General features: G+C 40.6%; 1 non-coding gene across 1 annotated transcript; it reads left to right on the top strand.

Moving 5' to 3' along the window:
• The first annotated feature begins 6575 nt into the window (after positions 1-6575).
• LOC112746395 (small nucleolar RNA R71) lies at positions 6576-6683 on the top strand. Its single transcript, XR_003174281.1, has one exon. It is a non-coding gene; the product is annotated as a small nucleolar RNA R71 (small nucleolar RNA).
• The last annotated feature ends 444 nt before the right edge of the window (positions 6684-7127 follow it).

The raw sequence follows: 7127 nt of genomic DNA, 5'->3' as shown, positions 1-7127 counted from the left end.
CAAGTCCCCTACCACCAAACACCTCCATATGACCCTAATCCTTATCCACCATACCAACCACCTTTTGAGCCATATGAACCATACATAGAACCACAACAATTCCAACACAATTACTCCCAAGAACCACCTCAATATACACCATCTCCATACCCTTACCAATATGAACCACCTTCCAATTATGAACCCTTTCCCCCAAACAATGAACCCTCTCTTCTACCACCTCCTTTAATGGATGAATCTCTCCAAACCTTCTTACAAGAACAACGAAGAGATATTAGCTCTTATATCCAAAGACAAGAAGAGAAACAAAAGGAGCTAAAGAAGCCAGAAGTCATGGTTGCTACCATGGCGGAAGCCAATAACAACATGGCCTCCCACCTAAGCTCATGCATCCCAAGTACTCTGGTACACGAAATTGTGATTCACACTTTTTCACAACTCCGCGTAACTAACCAGCAAGTGCACTGGGTCGTCCAAGTAATAACTTACATGAATAAGGGTCGATCCCACGGAGATTGTCGGCTTGAAGCAAGCTATGGTCATCCTTTTAAATCTCAGTCAGGCAGATTCAATTGATTATGAGGTTCTGATAATTAGAACATAAATAAAACATAAAATAAGATAAAGTTACTTATGTAATTCATTGGTGGGAATTTCAGATAAGCGTATGGAGATGTGGTGCACGAAATTGTGATCATCAATGGTGCCAACAACTTGGTATGCACAATTGTAATCTCAACTCTTTATCACAACTTCGCACAACTAACCAGCAAGTGCACTGGGTCGTCCAAGTAATAAACCTTACGTGAGTAAGGGTCGATCCCACGGAGATTGTCGGCCTGAAGCAAGCTATGGTCACCTTGTAAATCTCAGCCAGGCGGATTCAAATGGTTATAGAGTTTTAATAATTAAAAGATAAATAAAACATAAAATAGGATAGAGATACTTATGTAATTCATTAGTGAGGATTTCAGATAAGCGTATAGAGATGCTTTCGTTCCTCTGAACCTCTGCTTTCCTACTGTCTTCATCCAATCGTTCCTACTCCGTTCTATGGCAAGCTTTATGTAGGGCATCACCGTTGTCAATGGCTACATCCCATCCTCTCTGTGAAAATGGTCCAATGCGCTGTCACTGCATGGCTAATCATCTGTCGGTTCTTGATCATACTGGAATAGGATTTATTATCCTTTTGCGTCTGTCACTACGCCCAGCACTTGCGAGTTTGAAGCTCGTCATAGCCATCCCTTCCCAGATCCTACTCGGAATACCACAGATAAGGTTTAGACTTTCCGGATCTTAAGAATGGCCATCCATGGGTTCTAACTTATACCACGAAGATTCTAATATCTCGGACTCGATCCTCTGTATTAGATATCTAAGAGATACTCATTCTAGCTTGTTTGCATGTAGAACGGAAGTGTTTGTCAGGCACGCGTTCATAGGTGAGAATGATGATGAGCGTCACATAATCATCACATTCATCATGTTCTTGGGTGCGAATGGATATCTTAGAATAGGAATAAGCTTGAATTGAATAGAAAAATAGTAGTACTTTGTATTAATTCATGAGGAACAGCAGAGCTACACACCTTAATCTATGGTGTGTAGAAACTCTACCGTTGAAAATACATAAGTGATGAAGGTTCAGGCATGGCCGAATGGCCAGCCCCCAAATGTGATCTAGAGATGAAACTAAAGACAATCCAAAGATGATTCCAAAGATGTAAATACAATAGTAAAAAGTCCTATTTATGCTAAACTAGTTACTAGGGTTTATAGAAATGAGTAAATGATGCAGAAATCCACTTCCGGGGCCCACTTGGTGTGTGCTTGGGCTGAGCATTGAGCTTTACACGAGTAGAGGCTTCTCTTGGAGTTGAACGCCAGTTTGTAACCTGTTTCTGGCATTTAACTCCAGAATGCAGCATGGAACTGGCATTGAACGCCAGTTTGCATCATCTAAACTCGGGCAAAGTATGGACTATTATATAATTCTGGAAAGCCCTGGATGTCTACTTTCCAACGCAATTGAGAGAGCTCCATTTGGAGTTCTGTAGCTCCAGAAAATCCACTTTGAGTGCAGGGAGGTCAGAATCCAACAACATCTGCAGTCCTTCTTCAACCTCTGAATCTGATTTTTGCTCAGGTCCCTCAATTTTAGCCAGAAAATACCTGAAATCACAGAAAAACACACAAACTCATAGTAAAGTCAAGAAATGTGATTTTTATTTAAAAACTAATAAAAATATACTAAAAACTAACTAAATTATACCGAAAACTATGTAAAAATAATGCCGAAAAGCGTATAAATTATCCGCTCATCACAACACCAAACTTAAATTGTTGCTTGTCCCCAAGCAACTAAAAATCAAATAGGATAAAAAGAAGAGAATATACTATAAATTCCAAAATATCAATGAAACTTAGCTCCAATCAGATGAGCGGGACTTGTAGCTTTTTGCCTCTTGAATAGTTTTGGCATCTCGCTTTAACCATTGAGGTTCAGAATGATTGGCATCTATAGGAACTCAGAGTTCAGATAGTGTTATTGATTCTCCTAGTTTAGTATGTTGATTCTTGAACACAGCCGGATACATAAATGCCACAAACACATAATTGGGTGAACCTTTTCAGATTATGACTCAGCTTTACTAGAGTCCCCAATTAGAGGTGTCCAAGGTTCTTAAGCACACTCTTCTTTTGCTTTGGACCTTGACTTTAACCGCTCAGTCTCAAGTTTTCACTTGACACCTTCACGCCACAAGCACATGGTTAGGGATAGCTTCGTTTAGCCGCTTAGGCCAGGATTTTATTCCTTTAGGCCCTCCTATCCACTGATGCTCAAAGCCTTGGATCCTTTTTATTACCCTTGCCTTTTGGTTTTAAGGGCTATTGGCTTTTTGCTCTTGCCTTTTGATTTTAAGAGCTTTTGGCTTTTTCTGCTTGCTTTTTCTTTTTCTTCCCCCCCCTTTTTTTCGCATTTTTCTTTCTTTTTTTTTTCGCAAGCTTTTGTATTCACTGCTTTTTCTTGCTTCAAGAATCATTTTTATGATTTTTCAGATTATCAAATAACATTTCTCCTTTTTCCTTATTCTTCAAGAGCCAATATATTTAACATTCATAAACATCAACTTCAAAAGACATATGCACTGTTCAAGCATTCATTTAGAAAACAAAAAGTATTGTCACCACATCAAAATAATTAAACTAGTTTCAAGGATGAATTCGAAACCATGTACTTCTTGTTCTTTTGTAATTAAAACATTTTTCATTCAAGAGAGGTGATGGATTCATATTCATAACTTTAAGGCATAGACACTTAGACACTAATGATCATGTAATAAGACACAAATATAAATAAACATAAAGCTCAGAAATCGAAAAACAGGAAAATAAATAAACAAGGAGATTAAGGAATGAGTCCACCTTAGTGAGGGTGGCGTCTTCCTCTTATTGAAGAACCAATGGTGCTCTTGAGCTCCTTTATGTCTCTTCCTTGTCTTTCTTGCTCCTCCCTCATAGCTCTTTGATCTTCTCTAATTTCATGGAGGATGATGGAGTGCTCTTGATGCTCCACCCTTAGTTGTCCTATGTTGGAACTTAATTCTCCTAGGGAAGTGTTGATTTGTTCCCAATAATTCTGTGGAGGAAAGTGCATCCCCTGAGGTATCTCAGGGATTTCATGGTGAGGAATTTCCTCATGCTCATGTTGAGGTCCATGTTCTCTTATTTGCTCCATCCTTTTCTTAGTGATGGGCTTGTCCTCTTCAATGAGGATGTCTCCCTCTATGTCAATTCCAACCGAATTGCAGAGGTGATAGATGAGGTGAGGAAAGGCTAACCTTGCCAAAGTGGAGGACTTGTCAGCCACCTTGTAGAGTTCTTGAGGTATAATCTCATGAACTTCCACCTCCTCTCCAATCATGATACTATGGATCATGATGGCCCGGTCTATAGTAACTTCAGACCGGTTGCTAGTGGGAATGATTGAGCGTTGAATAAACTCCAACCATCCTCTAGCTACTGGTTTGAGGTCAAGCCTTCTCAATTGAACCGGCTTACCTCTTGAGTCAATTTTCCATTGAGCTCCTTCCTCACATATGTCTATGAGGACTTGGTCCAACCTTTGATCAAAGTTGACCTTTCTTGTGTAGGGACGTGCGTTCTCTTCCATCATTGGCAAGTTGAACGCCAGCCTTACATTTTTCGGACTAAAATCTAAGTATTTCCCCCGAACCATGGTAAGCCAATGCTTTGGATTCGGGTTCACACTTTGATCATGGTTCCTAGTGATCCATGCGTTTGCATAGAACTCTTGAACCATTAGGATCCTGACTTGTTGAATGGGGTTGGTGAGGGGGTATTTGGGGAAGAGAGTTATGAAAGGGTGTGAAGAGGAGAGAATAAGTTAGGTGGGGATCCTGTGGGGTCCACAGATCCTGAGGTGTCAAGGATTTTTCATCCCTGCACCCTTTAGACGTGTAAAACGCCCTATACATGTAATTCTGGCATTTAACGCTAGACTGCTGCCTGTTTCTGGCGTTAAATGCCACTTCCATGCTCTGTTCTGGCGTTTAATGCCAGGTAGATGCTTGTTTTTCTGGCGTTAAACGCCAGCTTGGTGCCTGTTTCTGCCGTTAAACGCCAGACAAATGCTTGTTTCTGGCGTTTTAAATGCCAGACTGTTCTCCTCCAGGGTGTGCTATTTTTCATTCTGTTTTTTTAATTTTTCAGTAGTTTTTGTGACTTCAGATGATCATCAACCTAAAGAAAACATAAAATAACAATGGAAAATAAATAAATATAGTTAGATAACATTGGGTTGCCTCCCAACAAGCGCTTCTTTAATGTCAATAGCTTGACAGTGAGCTCTCATGGAGCCTCACAGATGTTCAGAGCATTGTTGGAACATCCCAACACCAAACTTAGAGTTTGAATGTGGGGGTTCAACACCAAACTTAGAGTTTGGTTGTGGCCTCCCAACACCAAACTTAGAGTTTGACTTTGGGGGCTCTGGTTGACTCTGCAGTGAGAGAAGCTTTTTATGCTTCCTCTCCATGGTTACAGAAGGAGATCCTTGAGTTTTAAACACAAGGTTATCCTCATTCAGTTGAAGGATCAATTCTCCTCTGTCCACATCAATCACAGCTCTTGTTGTGGCTAGGAAGGGTCTTCCAAGGATGATGGATTCATCCTCATCCTTTCCAGTATCCAGGATTATGAAATCAGTAGGGATGTAAAGGCCTTCAACCTTTACTAGCACGTCCTCTACTTATCCATAAGCCTGTTTTCTTGAGTTGTCTGCCATCTCTAATGAGATTCTGGCAGCTTGCACCTCAAAGATTCTCAGTTTCTCCATTACAGAGAGTGGCATGAGTTTTATCTCTGACCCAAGGTCACATAGAGCCTTCTCAATGGTCATGGTGTGTATGGTACAAGGTATTAAGAACTTTCCAGGATCCTGTTTCTTCTGAGGCAATGTCAGTTGATCTAGATCATTCAGTTCATTGATGAGCAAGGGAGGTTCATCTTCCCAAGTCTCATTACCAAATAATTTGGCATTCAGCTTCATGATTGCACCAAGGTACTTGGCAACTTGCTCTTCAGTGACATCTTCATTCTCTTCAGAAGAAGAATACTCATCAGAGCTCATGAATGGCATAAGGAGGTTCAATGGAATCTCTATGGTCTCTAGATGAGCCTCAAATTCCTTTGGTTCCTCAGAGGAAAACTCCTTATCGATCACTGGACGTCCCAGGAGGTCTTCCTCACTGGGATTCACGTCCTCTCCCTCCCACGTAGGTTCGGCCATGATAGTTAAATCAATGGCCTTGCACTCTCTTTTTGGATTCTCTTCTGTATTACTTGGGAGAGTACTAGGAGGGGTTTCAGTGACTCTTTTACTCAGCTGGCCCACTGTGCCTCTAAATTTCTAATGGAGGACCTTGTTTCATTCATGAAACTTAAAGTGGCCTTGGATAGATCAGAGACTATATTTGCTAAGCTAGATGGATTCTGCTCAGAATTCTCTGTCTGTTGCTGAGTGGATGATGGAAAAGGCTTGCTATTGATGAACCTGTTTCTTCCACCATTGTTAAAGCCTTATTGAGGCTTTTGTTGATCCTTCCATGAGAAATTTGGGTGATTTCTCTATGAGGAATTATAGGTATTTTCATAGGGTTCCCCCATGTAATTCACCTCTGCTATTGTAGGGTTCTCAGGATCATAAGCTTCTTCTTTAGAAGATGCCTCTTTAGTACTGTTGGATTATTCCTTCAATCCATTCAGACTCTGAGAGATCATATTGACTTGCTGAGTCAATATTTTATTCTGAGCCACTATGGCATTCAGAGTATCAATTTCAAGAACTCCCTTCCTCATAGGCGTCCTATTATTCACAGGATTCTTTTAGAAGTGTACATGAACTGGTTATTTGCAACCATGTCAATGAGCTCTTGAGCTTCTGCAGGCATTTTCTTTAGGTGAATGGATCCACCTACAGAATGGTCCAGTGACATCTTTGATAGCTTAGACAGACCATTATAGAATATATCCAGGATGGTCCATTCTAAAAGCATGTCAGCAGGACACTTTTTGGTCAGTTCCTTGTATCTCTCCCAAGCTTCATAGAGGGGTTCACCTTCTTTCTGTTTAAAGGTTTGAACATCCACTCTAAGCTTACTAAGCTTTTGAGGAGGAAAGAACTTGGCTAAGAAAGCCGTGACTAGCTTATCCCAAGAGTTCAGGCTATCCTTAGGTTGAGAGTCCAACCATATTCTAGCTCTGTCTCTTACAGCAAATGGGAAAAGCATAAGCCTGTAGACCTCGGGATCAACCCCATTGGTCTTAACAGTATCACAGATTTGCAAGAACTCAGTTAAGAACTGAAAAGGATCTTCAGATGGAAGTCCATGAAACTTGCAGTTCTGTTGCATCAGAGAAACTAATTGAGGTTTAAGCTCAAAGTTGTTTGCTACAATGGCAAGAATTAAGATGCTTGTTCCATGTAATTTGGAATTTGGTGCAGTAAAGTCACCAAGCATCTTCCTTGCATTGTTATTATTTTCGGCCATGTTTTCTTCTTTTTCGAAAATTTTTGTCAGATTCTCTCCAGAGAGTTGTGC

Source organism: Arachis hypogaea, chromosome 14 (genome assembly GCF_003086295.3).
Source record: "Arachis hypogaea cultivar Tifrunner chromosome 14, arahy.Tifrunner.gnm2.J5K5, whole genome shotgun sequence".
Taxonomy (NCBI): Eukaryota; Viridiplantae; Streptophyta; class Magnoliopsida; order Fabales; family Fabaceae; genus Arachis; species Arachis hypogaea.
Note: the sequence above shows the minus strand (reverse complement) of the source record. Positions and strands in the feature narration are given on the sequence as shown.